Source organism: Pleurodeles waltl, chromosome 9, assembly GCF_031143425.1.
Source record: "Pleurodeles waltl isolate 20211129_DDA chromosome 9, aPleWal1.hap1.20221129, whole genome shotgun sequence".
Lineage (NCBI taxonomy): Eukaryota > Metazoa > Chordata > Amphibia > Caudata > Salamandridae > Pleurodeles > Pleurodeles waltl.
In genome coordinates, this window is record NC_090448.1 from 346128773 (window position 1) to 346147005 (window position 18233).

Genomic DNA, 18233 nt, shown 5'->3' on the forward strand with positions numbered 1-18233 from the left:
GACTTATATTTACTCTTCATTTGTTATTGGACTGGGGCTTGTTTCTTCTTCACTCTGGGGAGGGGAGTTGGGGTTTTTGTTTTATGGGCACATTTGTCCAAGATTGGGTGCATTCAGCAGGGCAGTAGGCAATGAAAGCTGCCGTTTCAGTGTGCACAAACAACGACAACAAAACAACAGCATTATATCAGAGCTACTGCTCAGGTGATGCATGGCTCATTACTTAAACTACACTTAGGCCCAAAGGAAGTTGAGGGCATTCCTAGCATGATCATTTGGGGATGCTTTCCTTTCAACCAACTTTCAACCAACTGCTTTACTGATGCTAGCACGGACATCTCAGCATCCTGAAGAAATTGCCATCTGCATCACAGGCAGATCCCTGATATTCTATTCTATTATGGAGTTGGGACAAATCCTTTAAGTTGGGCCAGGCAAAGGGTCACGACCACAACGGTCTCAGATTTAGACATATGGTTTTGGTAGGAACATCCATACTCTCTAGGAACACACAATATGGTGGGGTTTATCTTCTTCACTGCTGCTGTTATGTTGACCACTGTGCTCTGTTTCATCTGCTTGATTATCACATTTTATACCACAACGCATGGTACACCATTTCTTTCTGTTCTTCCGGAGGTGTTGAAACAAATAGAAAATGAGTACGGGACTGCCCCTACGCTGTTTTTGGAGATGAAGTGAATGGCCAATATTGCCACAGTGTCCTCAATTATTTTAGGAAATATTAAAGGGGATGCAGCAGCATTGGCAGTACGCCAACAGCTCGCACAAGTTCCTCAAATAGACTAGACGTGTGAGTTCCCAAAAATAATATCTGAGAATTATGCAAGTATAGGTCGGGGTAATTTGGGGATCAGACCAAATAAAGCACAACTAAAGGGAACTCTGATAAGGATAGCGCCAAGCAAACACAGGAGTCTTCTAAAAACACCGGACAAACAAAAATCAAATGAAGATAAAGTAAAACAATGGGGAGAAGCTCCACATTCGGAGACCTCAGAGAAAAGATTTGGGCCCTCATTATGACCAAGATATGACTGATGGGCGGCCGCCAATGGGGCCGCACCCCCGCCGCGGTCATTATGAGATCCCCGCTGGGCCGGCGGGCGGAAGCCTGGTTTCCGCCCGCCGGCCCAGTGCGGATCTCGGCCGCAACATAGGAGCCGGCTCCAAATGGAGCCGGCGGTGTTGCGGCCGTGCAACGGGTGAGACAGGCATACAGTGCTTAATTTGTGCTTGTTGTTTCCGGTGCTGAGCACCGGCACTTATTTTTGAGGGCCGGGGCTTATTCTTCTGCCTAAAGCATTTGCTGCGAGCAAAAGACAATATGGGAAAGACGGAGAAAGGGAAAAACTAAAAAGTGTCACAAAGGGAGAAAGTAGAAAGCTGCTAGAGTGAGCTGAGGGGCAGGAGTGGCTTTAAACGGATTGAAGAGGCCCTAGATGGCTTCAGGATTACGCCGCCTCAGTATTCCATGTTCTCACATTTAATTGCAGAAGCCGCATGTGTAAGACGTTGGCTTTAGGCACCGGCACGTTTTTTTAAAATGCAGCCCATTTTCCTTAAAAGAAAACGGCTTGCATTTAAAAAATATTAATGGAACATTTAAGTTTGATTGTATCAGGGTAGGCAGTGTTCCGTGGGACCACTGGCTGCTGTGAAAAAATGATGGCTCTCCTATTCACAAAGGGGAAGAGTCGGTTGGGGACCCCTTCCTGTTTGCGAATGGGTTACCACCAATTTGTAATTGGTGGTAACAGCTATTGTTTTGCGGCCATATTCACAGACACAAAACAATCATACATGGTTGTGAGAGCCACAATTAGGCATGGATGCCCTTGGAACACCCCTTCCTAACTGTGAGTTGCAATCCCTATTTTACGAGTCAGTAACAGGATACTGACTCTCAAAAAATAGATAGTATATCCAACAAGGCCATTTTGAGGACCCAAAAGGCGAATTTAGTATTTTGCAACTGTAAAATCCCTTCATACATCTGTCCTTTATGCCGTAGCCACACATAAACAGTTCCCCCAAAATAGCTGACTAAGGGGGCATGACCAAGATGGCAATCGGGACGGACATGCAGTGAAGAGATCCAAGCGCCATGCCCATCGAACACCATCATGCTTCATAGGAGGTCCCCTTAGTTCTTCAGTCTTTGCTTCCCCTGCCTCCCTCTCAACTGCAGGAGCCCCAATTGGGGTGGTGAGGTGAGGCATATGTTTGTGTGGGTTGTGCCATTTTCCGTGACATCAGACCATGGCCTGCACTGCCCTTGTGGCCTGGGCCAGTGTCTGTGTGCTTGGCTTTCCCTCTCGGGCCTGGAAGCAGAGACGAGGGACAGAAGTAAAGCCGTATGCAGCAGTGGGACTGCCACGTCTAGTGCTGGCATTGCCCAATCAGACGTTCCCAACTGCGCTCACGGACCTTGCCCCTACAGAGGCACTGCCGGAGTGACAACACATGAGGGGGCACCAGACCTGGCTGCCCTGCACATGCTCAAGCCTGAGGTGGCAGGATACCTCCACAAAGCACAGTCTCAGGAAGGGCAGCACTTCTCCTCAGCTCTTCGCCAGGCAGAGGTTCCTCTTGATGTTCAGAAGTGATCTAAAGTCTGTGGTTTTGGGTGCTCTTCTTATACCCATTTTGGCCTTTGAAGTAGGCTTACTTCAAAGAAAAGTCTCTCTTGTTTGTGAAATCCTGCCTTGCCCAGGTCAGGCCCCAGACACACACCAGGGGGTTGGAGACTGCATTGCGTGAGGGCAGGCACAGCCCTTTCAGGTATAAGTGACCACTCCTCCCCTCCCTCCTAGCACAGATGGCTCATCAGGATATGCAGGCTACACGCCAGCTCCCTTTGTGTAACTGTCTAGAGAAAGGTGCAAACAGCCAACTGTTAAACTGACCCAGACTGGAAATCCACAAACAGGTAGAGTCACAGAATGGTTTAAGCAGGAAAATGCCCACTTTCTAAAAGTGGCATTTTCAAACACCCAATCTTAAAACCAACTTTACTAAAATATGTATTTTTAAATTGTGAGCTCAGAGACCCCAAACTCCATATGTCTATCTTCTCCCAAAGGAAATCTACATTTTAATCATTTTTTAAGGTAGCCCCCATGTTAATGTAGGAGAGAGATAGACCTTGCAACAGTGAAAAACAAATTTGGCAGTATTTCACTGTCAGGACATATAAAACACATTAGTATATGTCCTACTTTAAACATACACTGCACCCTGCCCATGGAGCTACCTAGGGCCTACTTTAGAGGTGTCATACATGTAAGAAAAGGGAAGGTTTAGGGCTGGCAAGTGGGTACACTTGCCAAGTCGAATTGGCAGTTAAAATCTGCACACACATAGACACTGCAGTGGCAGGTCTAATCCATGTTTACATGGCTAGTACTGTGGGTGGCACAGCCAGTGTTCCAGGCCCACTAGTAGCATTTGATTTAAAGACCCTGGGCACCTCTAGTGCACTGTACTAGGGATTTACCAGTAAATCAAATATGCCAATCATCGAAAGACAATTACATACACATTTTATACAGGAGCACTTACACTTTAGCACTGTATAGCAGTGGTAAAGTGCCCAGAGTGAAAAAAACTAAAAAAAAAAGATTCCAGCACACATCAACAACCTGGGAAACAGAGGCAAAAAGTTAGGGGAGACCACACCAAAGATGAAAAGTCTAACAGTTGCCCCAAGTCGGGGTGGGCCTGCTGCATTGGGGCGGTTCACCCAAGAACATTTGGCTGGTGCTCCCTCCTCCCCCATGAGGGGTTTCGATGTTTTGCTTGTTTTGTGGCCCTCTGGAGGAAGACTTGTGATGGAGATAAGCGTCTGGTGGAGCAGGCTGTGAGATGACTGGCACCTTCCACCCCTCTCTCGGCTGGATGAGGGAAACCCACCACAAGCTGTGATTTGGATTGCGCTCAAGGATGGAGTACTTGGCTCCCTCCCCCTGAGACTTTCTAAGGGGTGATGTGCAGGTGAAGATTGAGTTCTGCAGTGCCAGACAGCTGCACAGGGGGGCCTCATATGAGCTGAGCTGGGCTGTATGTGACACTTGCAGATTGGCATACTTTTTAAGCCCATATATTGGTGCTGTCAAGGCTCTAGTGCTTCCTGCCTCCCAGAGCTGGTGTGGCACTGACTGCGCTGGTGTACTGGAACTGCATTGGTCCCTTAACCTGGCCTGTATTGCTGCCCATTGGTGAATTGCCTCCCCACCTGGTGCCTATGTGAGTATTATGTGTACACTGAGTGCAGTGAGATGCAGAGGGCCTAGAACTGTGGGCTTCGACATGACTCCTAGCACCTACTGGGAGATGGACTGTTTTTTCTTATTCCGGATTGCTGTCTGGGAGCCCATTAATGGATTGCGCTTGCTCTTAATGGGGCTGGTGGTGGGCCTCACAGACTGGTGCAGATGGTCAAGCACTGTGAATGGTGTTGTTGTGGACGAGGTGCTTTCCATTCTTGGACTAGAGTTGCATATGCCGCGCTGGAGTGCTGGAACTGCATTGGTCTGCATTCCCACCACTTAGTGGATCTCATCCCAGCCCAAAGCAGACATGGGAACAGTGTGTTCATTAAGTGCAGCACCTTTGCAGGAGATGCTGGGGATCTGCTGCGGGAGGCGTGATCCTGTTTCCCGGCCCGTACTAATTGACCTCCTGTGCTGAGGTGTTGCACATCCACTATGGTCAAGCAGCATCACCTGAAAGGTGGGGCTGGTATCTGGAAGGGATAGCACTGCAGGTCCCTAAGCTCATGATGGATGGAGGCCCTTGTGACTGGGCTGAGGGACCCATGGCTATGGACAAGTTCGATTAACTCTTTGGGGCCATTAGCAATGTTAAACCCTGGACCCTAAGTTGGCTGCACTAACAGTTGACATGAGTCTGTTCCGATCAGACTGAGAGACAGAGTGGAAATCAATGAATCGGCGCTTGCCGGCATGCACCCTTCACTGCTGGACATACAATCCTACCTGAATGCCCTTCAGGCTGGGGTTACTTTATTGTATAATTGAACAAATGATGCTGAAGGCATTTCAGGGCGCAATAATATTTGCATCGTAGTGCTGCTAGAGGGGGACTGATGGGCCCAACATGGTTCGTTTCCTGCATGACTAGATGCTTCACAAAGTGCTCGAGGGATGGAGGTCAACTTTCGTTTGTGTGGAATGAGCGCACACAGTGCTTGGGTGACCGCCTCTCCTGAGTCCCCTCGCAGATCTTTTTAATTACCGGGACTACATTTTCCAGGTTGCGCACATGAATGGCCCCTGGCAGGTGGAAAATAGCCCAGTGAACATATACACAGATTACATGGTATACATGCAAACCCAACTAGGCTCCTTCATGCAGATCAAGCAACAGCTTTACCAAATGTTTCCAACCAAGCTACCAGTGTTTGACTTTAACACTACTTGCTTCTTCACAACTCCGGTCGTGGCCTGGGAGTGGCTGGAGTTGAAGGGGGTGCCATGGCCACCATGAGAAAAGATGGATGTCAGGGTGCAGGACAGGATTAGGGAGGAGCAAGCAAAGAGGGAGCGTGCCTCGTGGTGGCTGAACTGGAAACCCGCCATAGCCGCAGTACGGGCTGCCGTACCCAGTCGTTGTTCTCACTGAAGAAGGACTAGATGCGCCATGTGATGGACATCCCCCAAGAGCTCCAAACTGGACATGCTATTACTCTGATGAGGCCAACCTGGTAATCTCAGTAAAGCCTTAAATCCTTTTGATGTGACATTTAGGGTATTGGTGGGCTATGCCTCGAGGTATGTGGGGATCCTCCAAATATCCAGTGGGGCAGGCGAGTCGAGCTCTATCTGCCTCTTTATTGCTGGATTCACTGCCCCCTCAACATTGGCTGAATGTTTGACTTATATTTACTCTTCATTTGTTATTGGACTGGGGCTTGTTTCTTCTTCACTCTGGGGAGGGGAGTTGGGGTTTTTGTTTTATGGGCACATTTGTCCAAGATTGGGTGCATTCAGCAGGGCAGTAGGCAATGAAAGCTGCCGTTTCAGTGTGCACAAACAACGACAACAAAACAACAGCATTATATCAGAGCTACTGCTCAGGTGATGCATGGCTCATTACTTAAACTACACTTAGGCCCAAAGGAAGTTGAGGGCATTCCTAGCATGATCATTTGGGGATGCTTTCCTTTCAACCAACTTTCAACCAACTGCTTTACTGATGCTAGCACGGACATCTCAGCATCCTGAAGAAATTGCCATCTGCATCACAGGCAGATCCCTGATATTCTATTCTATTATGGAGTTGGGACAAATCCTTTAAGTTGGGCCAGGCAAAGGGTCACGACCACAACGGTCTCAGATTTAGACATATGGTTTTGGTAGGAACATCCATACTCTCTAGGAACACACAATATGGTGGGGTTTATCTTCTTCACTGCTGCTGTTATGTTGACCACTGTGCTCTGTTTCATCTGCTTGATTATCACATTTTATACCACAACGCATGGTACACCATTTCTTTCTGTTCTTCCGGAGGTGTTGAAACAAATAGAAAATGAGTACGGGACTGCCCCTACGCTGTTTTTGGAGATGAAGTGAATGGCCAATATTGCCACAGTGTCCTCAATTATTTTAGGAAATATTAAAGGGGATGCAGCAGCATTGGCAGTACGCCAACAGCTCGCACAAGTTCCTCAAATAGACTAGACGTGTGAGTTCCCAAAAATAATATCTGAGAATTATGCAAGTATAGGTCGGGGTAATTTGGGGATCAGACCAAATAAAGCACAACTAAAGGGAACTCTGATAAGGATAGCGCCAAGCAAACACAGGAGTCTTCTAAAAACACCGGACAAACAAAAATCAAATGAAGATAAAGTAAAACAATGGGGAGAAGCTCCACATTCGGAGACCTCAGAGAAAAGATTTGGGCCCTCATTATGACCAAGATATGACTGATGGGCGGCCGCCAATGGGGCCGCACCCCCGCCGCGGTCATTATGAGATCCCCGCTGGGCCGGCGGGCGGAAGCCTGGTTTCCGCCCGCCGGCCCAGTGGGGATCTCGGCCGCAACATAGGAGCCGGCTCCAAATGGAGCCAGCGGTGTTGCGGCCGTGCAACGGGTGAGACAGGCATACAGTGCTTAATTTGTGCTTGTTGTTTCCGGTGCTGAGCACCGGCACTTATTTTTGAGGGCCGGGGCTTATTCTTCTGCCTAAAGCATTTGCTGCGAGCAAAAGACAATATGGGAAAGACGGAGAAAGGGAAAAACTAAAAAGTGTCACAAAGGGAGAAAGTAGAAAGCTGCTAGAGTGAGCTGAGGGGCAGGAGTGGCTTTAAACGGATTGAAGAGGCCCTAGATGGCTTCAGGATTACGCCGCCTCAGTATTCCATGTTCTCACATTTAATTGCAGAAGCCGCATGTGTAAGACGTTGGCTTTAGGCACCGGCACGTTTTTTTAAAATGCAGCCCATTTTCCTTAAAAGAAAACGGCTTGCATTTAAAAAATATTAATGGAACATTTAAGTTTGATTGTATCAGGGTAGGCAGTGTTCCGTGGGACCACTGGCTGCTGTGAAAAAATGATGGCTCCCCTATTCACAAAGGGGAAGAGTCGGTTGGGGACCCCTTCCTGTTTGCGAATGGGTTACCACCAATTTGTAATTGGTGGTAACAGCTATTGTTTTGCGGCCATATTCACAGACACAAAACAATCATACATGGTTGTGAGAGCCACAATTAGGGATGGATGCCCTTGGAACACCCCTTCCTAACTGTGAGTTGCAATCCCTATTTTGCGAGTCAGTAACAGGATACTGACTCTCAAAAAATAGATAGTATATCCAACAAGGCCATTTTGAAGACCCAAAAGGCGAATTTAGTATTTTGCAACTGTAAAATCCCTTCATACATCTGTCCTTTATGCCGTAGCCACACATAAACAGTTCCCCCAAAATAGCTGACTAAGGGGGCATGACCAAGATGGCAATCGGGACGGACATGCGGTGAAGAGATCCACGCGCCATGCCCATCCAACACCATCCTGCTTCATAGGAGGTCCCCTTAGTTCTTCAGTCTTTGCTTCCCCTGCCTCCCTCTCAACTGCAGGAGCCCCAATTGGGGTGGTGAGGTGAGGCATATGTTTGTGTGGGTTGTGCCATTTTCCGTGACATCAGACCATGGCCTGCACTGCCCTTGTGGCCTGGGCCAGTGTCTGTGTGCTTGGCCTTCCCTCTCGGGCCTGGAAGCAGAGACGAGGGACAGAAGTAAAGCCGTATGCAGCAGTGGGACTGCCACGTCTAGTGCTGGCATTGCCCAATCAGACGTTCCCCACTGCGCTCACGGACCTTGCCCCTACAGAGGCACTGCCGGAGTGACAATACATGAGGGGGCACGAGACCTGGCTGCCCTGCACATGCTGAAGCCTGAGGTGGCAGGATACCTCCACAAAGCACAGTCTCAGGAAGGGCAGCACTTCTCAGCTCTTCGCCAGGCAGAGGTTCCTCTTGATGTACAGAAGTGATCTAAACTCTGTGGTTTTGGGTGCCCTTCTTATACCCATTTTGGCCTTTGAAGTAGGCTTACTTCAAAGAAAAGTCTCTCTTGTTTGTGAAATCCTGCCTTGCCCAGGTCAGGCCCCAGACACACACCAGGGGGTTGGAGACTGCATTGCGTGAGGGCAGGCACAGCCCTTTCAGGTGTAAGTGACCACTCCTCCCCTCCCTCCTAGCACAGATGGCTCATCAGGATATGCAGGCTACATGCCAGCTCCCTTTGTGTAACTGTCTAGAGAAAGGTGCAAACAGCCAACTGTTAAACTGACCCAGACTGGAAATCCACAAACAGGTAGAGTCACAGAATGGTTTAAGCAGGAAAATGCCCACTTTCTAAAAGTGGCATTTTCAAACACCCAATCTTAAAACCAACTTTACTAAAATATGTATTTTTAAATTGTGAGCTCAGAGACCCCAAACTCAACATGGAGTATCTTCTCCCAAAGGAAATCTACATTTTAATCATTTTTTAAGGTAGCCCACATGTTAATGTATGAGAGAGATAGACCTTGCAACAGTGAAAAACAAATTTGGCAGTATTTCACTGTCAGGACATATAAAACGCATTAGTATATGTCCTACCTTAAACATACACTGCACCCTGCCCATGGAGCTACCTAGGGCCTACTTTAGGGGTGTCATACATGTAAGAAAAGGGAAGGTTTAGGGCTGGCAAGTGGGTACACTTGCCAAGTCGAATTGGCAGTTAAAATCTGCACACACATAGGGGGTTATTATAACTTTGGAGGAGGTGTTAATCCGTCCCAAAAGTGACGGTAAAGTGACGGATATACCACCAGCCGTATTACGAGTCCATTATATCCTAGGGAACTCGTAATACGGCTGGTGGTATATCCGTCACTTTTGGGACGGATTAACACCTCCTCCAAAGTTGTAATAACCCCCATAGACACTGCAGTGGCAGGTCTAAGCCATGTTTACATGGCTACTACTGTGGGTGGCACAGCCAGTGTTGCAGGCCCACTAGTAGCATTTGATTTAAAGACCCTGATCACCTCTAGTGCACTGTACTAGGGACTTACCAGTAAATCAAAAATGCCAATCATCGAAAGGCAATTACATACACATTTTATACAGGAGCACTTACACTTTAGCACTGTATAGCAGTGGTAAAGTGCCCAGAGTGAGAAAAAAAAATCGATTCCAGCACACATCACCAACCTGGGAAACAGAGGCAAAAAGTTAGGGGAGACCACGCCAAAGATGAAAAGTCTTACAGTTGCCCCAAGGCGGGGTGGGCCTGCTGCATTGGGGCCGTTCACCCAAGAACATTTGACTGGTGCTCCCTCCTCCCCCATGAGGGGTTTCGATGTTTTGCTTGTCTTGTGGCCCTCTGGAGGAAGACTTGTGATGGAGATAAGGGGCTGGTGGAGCAGGCTGTGAGATGACTGGCACCTTCCACCCCTCTCTCGGCTGGATGAGGAAACCCACCACAAGCTGTGATTTGGATTGCGCTCAAGGATGGAGTACTTGGCTCCCTCACCCTGAGACTTTCTAGGGGGTGATGTGCAGGTGAAGATTGAGTTCTGCAGTGCCAGACAGCTGCACAGGGGGGCCTCATATGAGCTGAGCTGGGCTGAATGTGACACTTGCAGATTGGCATACTTTTTAAGCCCATATATTGGTGCTGTCAAAGATCTAGTGCTTCCTGCCTCCCAGGGCTGGTGTGGCACCGACTGCGCTGGTGTACTGGAACTGCATTGGTCCCTTAGACTGGTCTGTATTGCTGCCCATTGGTGAATTGCCTCCCCACCTGGTGCCTATGTGAGTATTGTGTGTACACTGAGTGCAGTGAGATGCAGTGGGCCTAGAACTGGGGGCTTTGACATGACTCCTAGCACCTACTGGGAGATGGACTGTTTTTTCTTATTCTGGATTGCTGTTCTGGGAGCCCATTAATGGATTGTGCTTGCTCTTAATGGGGCTGGTGGTGGGCCTCACGGACTGGTGCAGATGGTCAAGCACTGTGAATGGTGTTGTTGTGGACGAGGTGCTTTCCATTCTTGGACTAGAGTGGCACATGCCGCGCTGGAGTGCTGGAACTGCATTGGTCTGCATTCCCACCACTTTGTGGATCGCATCCCAGCCCAAAGCAGACGTGGGAACAGTGTGCTCATTAAGTGCAGCACCTTTGCAGGAGATGCTGGGGGTCTGCTGCAGGAGGCGTGATCCTGTTTCCTGGCCCGTACTAATTGACCTCCTGTGCTGAGGTGTTGCACATCCACTATGGTCAAGCAGAATCACCTGAAAGGTGGGGCTGGCATCTGGAAGGGGTAGCACTGCAGGTCTCTATGCTCCTGATGGATGGAGGCCCTCGTGACTGGGCTGAGGGACCCATGGCTATGGACAAGTTTGATTAACTCTTAGGGGCCATTAGCAATGTTAAACCCTGGACCCTAAGTTGGCTGCACTAACAGTTGAGATGAGTCTGTTCCGATCAGACTGAGAGACAGAGTGGAAATCAATGAAACGGCGCTTGCCGGCATGCACCCTTCACTTCTGGACATACAATCCTAGCTGAATGCCCTTCAGGCTGGGGTTACTTTATTGCATAATTGAGCAAATGATGCTGAAGGCATTTCAGGGCGCAATAATATTTGCATCGTAGTGCTGCTAGAGGGGGACTGAAGGGCCCAACATGGTTCGTTTCCTGCATGACTAGATGCTTCACAAAGTGCTCGAGGGGTGGAGGTTAACTTTCGTTTGTATGTAATGAGCGCACACGGTACTTGGGTGACCGCCTCTCCTGAGTCCCCTCGAAGACCTTTTTAATTACCGGGACTACATTTTCCAGGTTGCGCACATGGATGGCCCCTGGCAGGTGGAAAATAGCCCAGTGAACATATACACAGATTACATGGTATACATGCAAACCCAACTAGGCTCCTTCATGCAGATCAAGCAACAGCTTTACCAAATGTTTCCAACCAAGCTACCAATGTTAGACTTTAACACTACTTGCTTCTTCACAACTCCGGTCGTGGCCTGGGAGTGGCTGGAGTTGAAGGGGTTGCCATGGCCACCATGAGAAAAGATGGATGTCAGGGTGCAGGACAGGATGAGGGAGGAGCAAGCAGAGAGGGAGAGTGCCTCGGTGGTGGCTGGAAACCCGCCATAGCCGCAGTACGGGCTGCCCCACCCAGTCGTTGTTCTCACTGAAGAAGGACTAGATGTGCTGTAGGAAGTTGGCTCTGTATGTGCTATTTCAAAGTAAGGAATAGCATGCACAGAGTCCAAGGGTTCCCCTTAGAGGTAAAATAGTGGTAAAAATAGATAATACTAATGCTCTATTTTGTGGTAGTGTGGTCGAGCAGTAGGCTTATCCAAGGAGTAGTGTTAAGCATTTGTTGTCCATACACATAGACAATAAATGAGGTACACACACTCAGAGACAAATCCAGCCAATAGGTTTTGTTATAGAAAAATATATTTTCTTAGTTTATTTTAAGAACCACAGGTTCAAATTTAACATGTAATATCTTGTTTGAAAGGTATTGCAGGTAAGTACATTAGGAACTTTGAATCATTTCAATTGCATGTATACTTTTCAAGTTATTCACAAATAGCTATTTTAAAAGTGGACACAGTGCAATTTTCACAGTTCCTGGGGGAGGTAAGTTTTTGTTAGTTTTACCAGGTAAGTACGACACTTACAGGGTTCAGTTCTTGGTCCTAGGTAGCCCACCGTTGGGGGTTCAGAGCAACCCCAAAGTCACCACACCAGCAGCTCAGGGCCGGTCAGGTGCAGAGTTCAAAGTGGTGCCCAAAACGCATAGGCTGCAATGGAGAGAAGGGGGTGCCCCGGTTCCGGTCTGCTTGCAGGTAAGTACCCGCGTCTTCGGAGGGCAGACCAGGGGGGTTTTGTAGGGCACCGGGGGGGACACAAGCCCACACAGAAATTTCACCCTCAGCGGCGCGTGGGCGGCCGGGTGCAGTGTTAGAACAAGCGTCGGGTTCGCAATGTAAGTCAATGAGAGATCAAGGGATCTCTTCAGCGCTGCAGGCAGGCAAGGGGGGGCTTCCTCGGGGAAACCTCCACTTGGGCAGGGGAGAGGGACTCCTGGGGGTCACTTCTGCAGTGAAAGTCCGGTCCTTCAGGTCCTGGGGGCTGCGGGTGCAGGGTCTTTTCCAGGCGTCGGGACTTAGGTTTCAGAGAGTCGCGGTCAGGGGAAGCCTCGGGATTCCCTCTGCAGGCGGCGCTGTGGGGGCTCAGGGGGGACAGGTTTTGGTACTCACAGTCGTAGAGTAGTCCGGGGGTCCTCCCTGAGGTGTTGGTTCTCCACCAGCCGAGTCGGGGTCGCCGGGTGCAGTGTTGCAAGTCTCACGCTTCTTGCGGGGAGTTGCAGGGTTCTTTAAAGCTGCTTCTTGAAACAAAGTTGCAGTCTTTTTGGAGCAGGTCCGCTGTCCTCGGGAGTTTCTTGTCGTCGTCGAAGCAGGGCAGTCCTCAGAGGAGGCAGAGGTCGCTGGTCCCTTTGGAAGGCATCGCTGGAGCAGAGTTCTTTGGAAGGCAGGAGACAGGCCGGTGAGTTTCTGGAGCCAAGGCAGTTGTTGTCTTCTGGTCTTCCTCTGCAGGGGTTTTCAGCTAGGCAGTCCTTCTTCTTGTTGTTGCAGGAATCTAATTTTCTAGGGTTCAGGGTAGCCCTTAAATACTAAATTTAAGGGCGTGTTTAGGTCTGGGGGGTTAGTAGCCAATGGCTACTAGCCCTGAGGGTGGGTACACCCTCTTTGTGCCTCCTCCCAAGGGGAGGGGGTCACAATCCTAACCCTATTGGGGGAATCCTCCATCTGCAAGATGGAGGATTTCTAAAAGTTAGAGTCACCTCAGCTCAGGAAACCTTAGGGGCTGTCCTGACTGGCCAGTGACTCCTCCTTGTTGCTTTCTTTGTTTCCTCCAGCCTTGCCGCCAAAAGTGGGGGCCGTGGCCGGAGGGGGCGGGCAACTCCACTAAGCTGGAGTGCCCTGCTGGGCTGTGACAAAGGGGTGAGCCTTTGAGGCTCACCGCCAGGTGTTACAGCTCCTGCCTGGGGGAGGTGTTAGCATCTCCACCCAGTGCAAGCTTTGTTACTGGCCTCAGAGTGACAAAGGCACTCTCCCCATGGGGCCAGCAACATGTCTCTAGTGTGGCAGGCTGCTGGAACTAGTCAGCCTACACAGACAGTCGGTTAAGTTTCAGGGGGCACCTCTAAGGTGCCCTCTGTGGTGTATTTTACAATAAAATGTACACTGGCATCAGTGTGCATTTATTGTGCTGAGAAGTTGGATACCAAACTTCCCAGTTTTCAGTGTAGCCATTATGGTGCTGTGGAGTTCGTGTTTGACAAACTCCCAGACCATATACTCTTATGGCTACCCTGCACTTACAATGTCTAAGGTTTTGTTTAGACACTGTAGGGGTACCATGCTCATGCACTGGTACCCTCACCTATGGTATAGTGCACCCTGCCTTAGGGCTGTAAGGCCTGCTAGAGGGGTGACTGACCTATACTTGCATAGGCAGTGAGAGGCTGGCATGGCACCCTGAGGGGAGTGCCATGTCGACTTACTCGTTTTGTTCTCACTAGCACACACAAGCTGGCAAGCAGTGTGTCTGTGCTGAGTGAGAGGTCTCCAGGGTGGCATAAGACATGCTGCAGCCCTTAGAGACCTTCCTTGGCATCAGGGCCCTTGGTACTAGAAGTACCAGTTACAAGGGACTTATCTGGATGCCAGGGTCTGCCAATTGTGGATACAAAAGTACAGGTTAGGGAAAGAACACTGGTGCTGGGGCCTGGTTAGCAGGCCTCAGCACACTTTCAATTGTAAACATAGCATCAGCAAAGGCAAAAAGTCAGGGGGCAACCATGCCAAGGAGGCATTTCCTTACACAACCCCCCCCCAAACGAAAGAGGATGAGACTAACCTTTCCCAAGAGAGTCTTCATTTTCTAAGTGGAAGAACCTGGAAAGGCCATCTGCATTGGCATGGGCAGTCCCAGGTCTGTGTTCCACTATAAAGTCCATTCCCTGTAGGGAGATGGACCACCTCAACAGTTTAGGATTTTCACCTTTCATTTGCATCAGCCATTTGAGAGGTCTGTGGTCAGTTTGAACTAGGAAGTGAGTCCCAAAGAGGTATGGTCTCAGCTTCTTCAGGGACCAAACCACAGCAAAGGCCTCCCTCTCAATGGCACTCCAACGCTGCTCCCTGGGGAGTAACCTCCTGCTAATGAAAGCAACAGGCTGGTCAAGGCCATCATCATTTGTTTGGGACAAAACTGCCCCTATCCCATGTTCAGAGGCATCTGTCTGCACAATGAACTGCTTAGAATAATCTGGAGCTTTTAGGACTGGTGCTGAGCACATTGCTTGTTTCAGGATGTCAAAGGCCTGTTGGCATTCCACAGTCCAGTTCACTTTCTTGGGCATTTTCTTGGAGGTGAGTTCAGTGAGGGCTGTCACAATGGATCCATATCCCTTCACAAACCTCCTGTAATACCCAGTCAAGCCAAGGAATGCCCTGACTTGAGTCTGGGTTTTTGGAGCTACCCAGTCCAGAATAGTCTGGATCTTGGGTTGGAGTGGCTGAACTTGACCTCCACCTACAAGGTGGCCCAAGTAAACCACAGTTCCCTGCCCTATCTGGCATTTGGATGCCTTGATAGAGAGGCCTGCAGATTGCAGAGCCTTCAAAACCTTCTTCAGGTGGACCAGGTGATCCTGCCAGGTGGAGCTAAAGACAGCAATATCATCAAGATAAGCTGTGCTAAAGGACTCCAAACCAGCAAGGACTTGATTCACCAACCTTTGGAAGGTGGCAGGGGCATTCTTTAAACCAAAGGACATAACAGTAAACTGATACTGCCCATCAGGTGTGGAGAATGCTGTTTTCTCTTTTGCTCCAGGTGCCATTTGTATTTGCCAGTACCCTGCTGTCAAGTCAAAGGTACTTAAGAATTTGGCAGCACCTAATTTGTCTATGAGCTCATCAGCTCTAGGAATTGGATGAGCATCTGTCTTGGTGACAGAGTTGAGCCCTCTGTAGTCCACACAAAACCTCATCTCTTTCTTTCCATCTTTGGTGTGAGGTTTGGGGACTAAGACCACTGGGCTAGCCCAGGGGCTGTCAGAGCGCTCAATTACTCCCAATTCCAGCATCTTGTGGACTTCCACCTTGATGCTTTCCTTAACATGGTTAGACTGTCTAAAAATTTTGTTTTTGACAGGCATGCTGTCTCCTGTGTCCACATCATGGGTACACAGGTGTGTCTGACCAGGGGTTAGGGAGAAGAGTTCAGGAAACTGTTGTAGGACTCTCCTACAATCAGCTTGCTGTTGGCCAGAGAGGGTGTCTGAGTAGATCACTCCATCTACTGAGCCATCTTTTGGGTCTGATGACAGAAGATCAGGGAGAGGTTCACTCTCTGCCTCCTGATCCTCATCTGTTACCATCAACAGATTTACATCAGCCCTGTCATGGAAGAGCTTAAGGCGGTTTACATGGATCACCCTCTTGGGGCTCCTGCTTGTGCCCAGGTCCACCAGGTAGGTGACCTGACTCTTCCTTTCTAGCACTGGGTAAGGGCCACTCCATTTGTCCTGGAGTGCCCTGGGATCCACAGGCTCCAGAACCCAGACTTTCTGCCCTGGTTGGAACTCAACCATTGCAGCCTTTTGGTCATACCAAAACTTCTGGAGCTGTTGGCTGGCCTCAAGGTTTTTGCTTGCCTTTTCCATGTACTCTGCCATTCTAGAGCGAAGGCCAAGTACATAGTCCACTATGTCTTGTTTAGGCTCATGAAGAGATCTCTCCCAGCCTTCTTTAACAAGAGCAAGTGGTCCCCTTACAGGGTGACCAAACAGAAGTTCAAAGGGTGAGAATCCTACTCCCTTCTGTGGCACCTCTCTGTAAGCAAAAAGCAGACATGGCAAGAGGACATCCCATCTCCTTTTGAGTTTTTCTGGGAGCCCCATGATCATGCCTTTTAATGTCTTGTTGAATCTCTCAACTAAGCCATTAGTTTGTGGATGGTATGGTGTAGTGAATTTGTAAGTCACTCCACACTCATTCCACATGTGTTTTAGGTATGCTGACATGAAGTTGGTACCTCTGTCAGACACCACCTCCTTAGGGAAACCCACTCTGGTAAAGATACCAATGAGGGCCTTGGCTACTGCAGGGGCAGTAGTCGACCTAAGGGGAATAGCTTCAGGATACCTAGTAGCATGATCCACTACTACTAGGATGTACATATTTCCTGAGGCTGTGGGAGGTTCCAGTGGACCAACTATGTCCACACCCACTCTTTCAAAGGGGACCCCCACCACTGGAAGTGGAATGAGGGGGGCCTTTGGGTGCCCACCTGTCTTACCACTGGATTGACAGGTGGGGCAGGAGAGGCAAAACTCCTTAACCTTCTGGGACATATTGGGCCAGTAGAAGTGGTTGACTAACCTCTCCCACGTCTTGGTTTGTCCCAAATGCCCAGCAAGGGGAATATCATGGGCTAAGGTCAGAATAAACTCTCTGAACGACTGAGGCACTACCACTCTCCTAGTGGCACCAGGTTTGGGGTCTCTGGCCTCAGTGTACAGGAGTCCATCTTCCCAATAGACCCTATGTGTTCCATTTTTCTTGCCCTTGGACTCTTCAGCAGCTTGCTGCCTAAGGCCTTCAAGAGAGGGACAGGTTTCTTGTCCCTTACACAGTTCCTCCCTTGAGGGTCCCCCTGGGCCTAAGAGCTCAACCTGATAAGGTTCAAGCTCCAAAGGCTCAGTTCCCTCAGAGGGCAGAACTTCTTCCTGAGAAGAGAGGTTCTCTTTTTCTGACTGTGTTGCAGTTGGTTTCCCAACTGACTTTCCTTTTCTCTTGGTAGGCTGGGCCATTTTTCCAGACTCCAGCTCTACTTTTTCACCCTGTGCCTTGCATTGTGCTCTTGTTTTTACACACACCAGTTCAGGGATACCCAGCATGGCTGCATGGGTTTTTAGTTCTACCTCAGCCCATGCTGAGGACTCCAGGTCATTTCCAAGCAGACAGTCTACTGGGATGTTTGAGGAGACCACCACCTGTTTCAGGCCATTGACCCCTCCCCATTCTAAAGTTACCATTGCCATGGGATGTGCTTTAGTCTGATTGTCAGCGTTGGTGACTGTATAAGTTTTTCCAGTCAGGTATTGGCCAGGGGAAACCAGTTTCTCTGTCACCATGGTGACACTGGCACCTGTATCCCTCAGGCCCTCTACACTTGTCCCATTAATAAAGAGCTGCTGCCTGTATTTTTGCATGTTAGGCGGCCAGACAGCTAGTGTGGCTAAATCCACCCCACCATCAGAGACTAGAGTAGCTTCAGTGTGGACTCTGATTTGCTCTGGGCACACTGTTGATCCCACTTGGAGACTAGCCATTTCAGTGTTACCTGGATTGGAGTTTGGAGTGGAACTTTTCTTGGGACAGGCCTTGTTTCCAGTTTGGTGTCCAGACTGACTACAGTTTCGACACCAGGCCTTTTTGGGATCAAAGTTTTTACCCTTGTACCCAGGATTGTTTTGTGAAGAGGCTCTGGGACCACCCTCCTGTGCAGGTTTTTGGGGGCCTGTAGAAGACTCTTTACTATTTTTATTTTTGGCTGTCTCACCACCTTTCCCCTGGGGAGGTTTT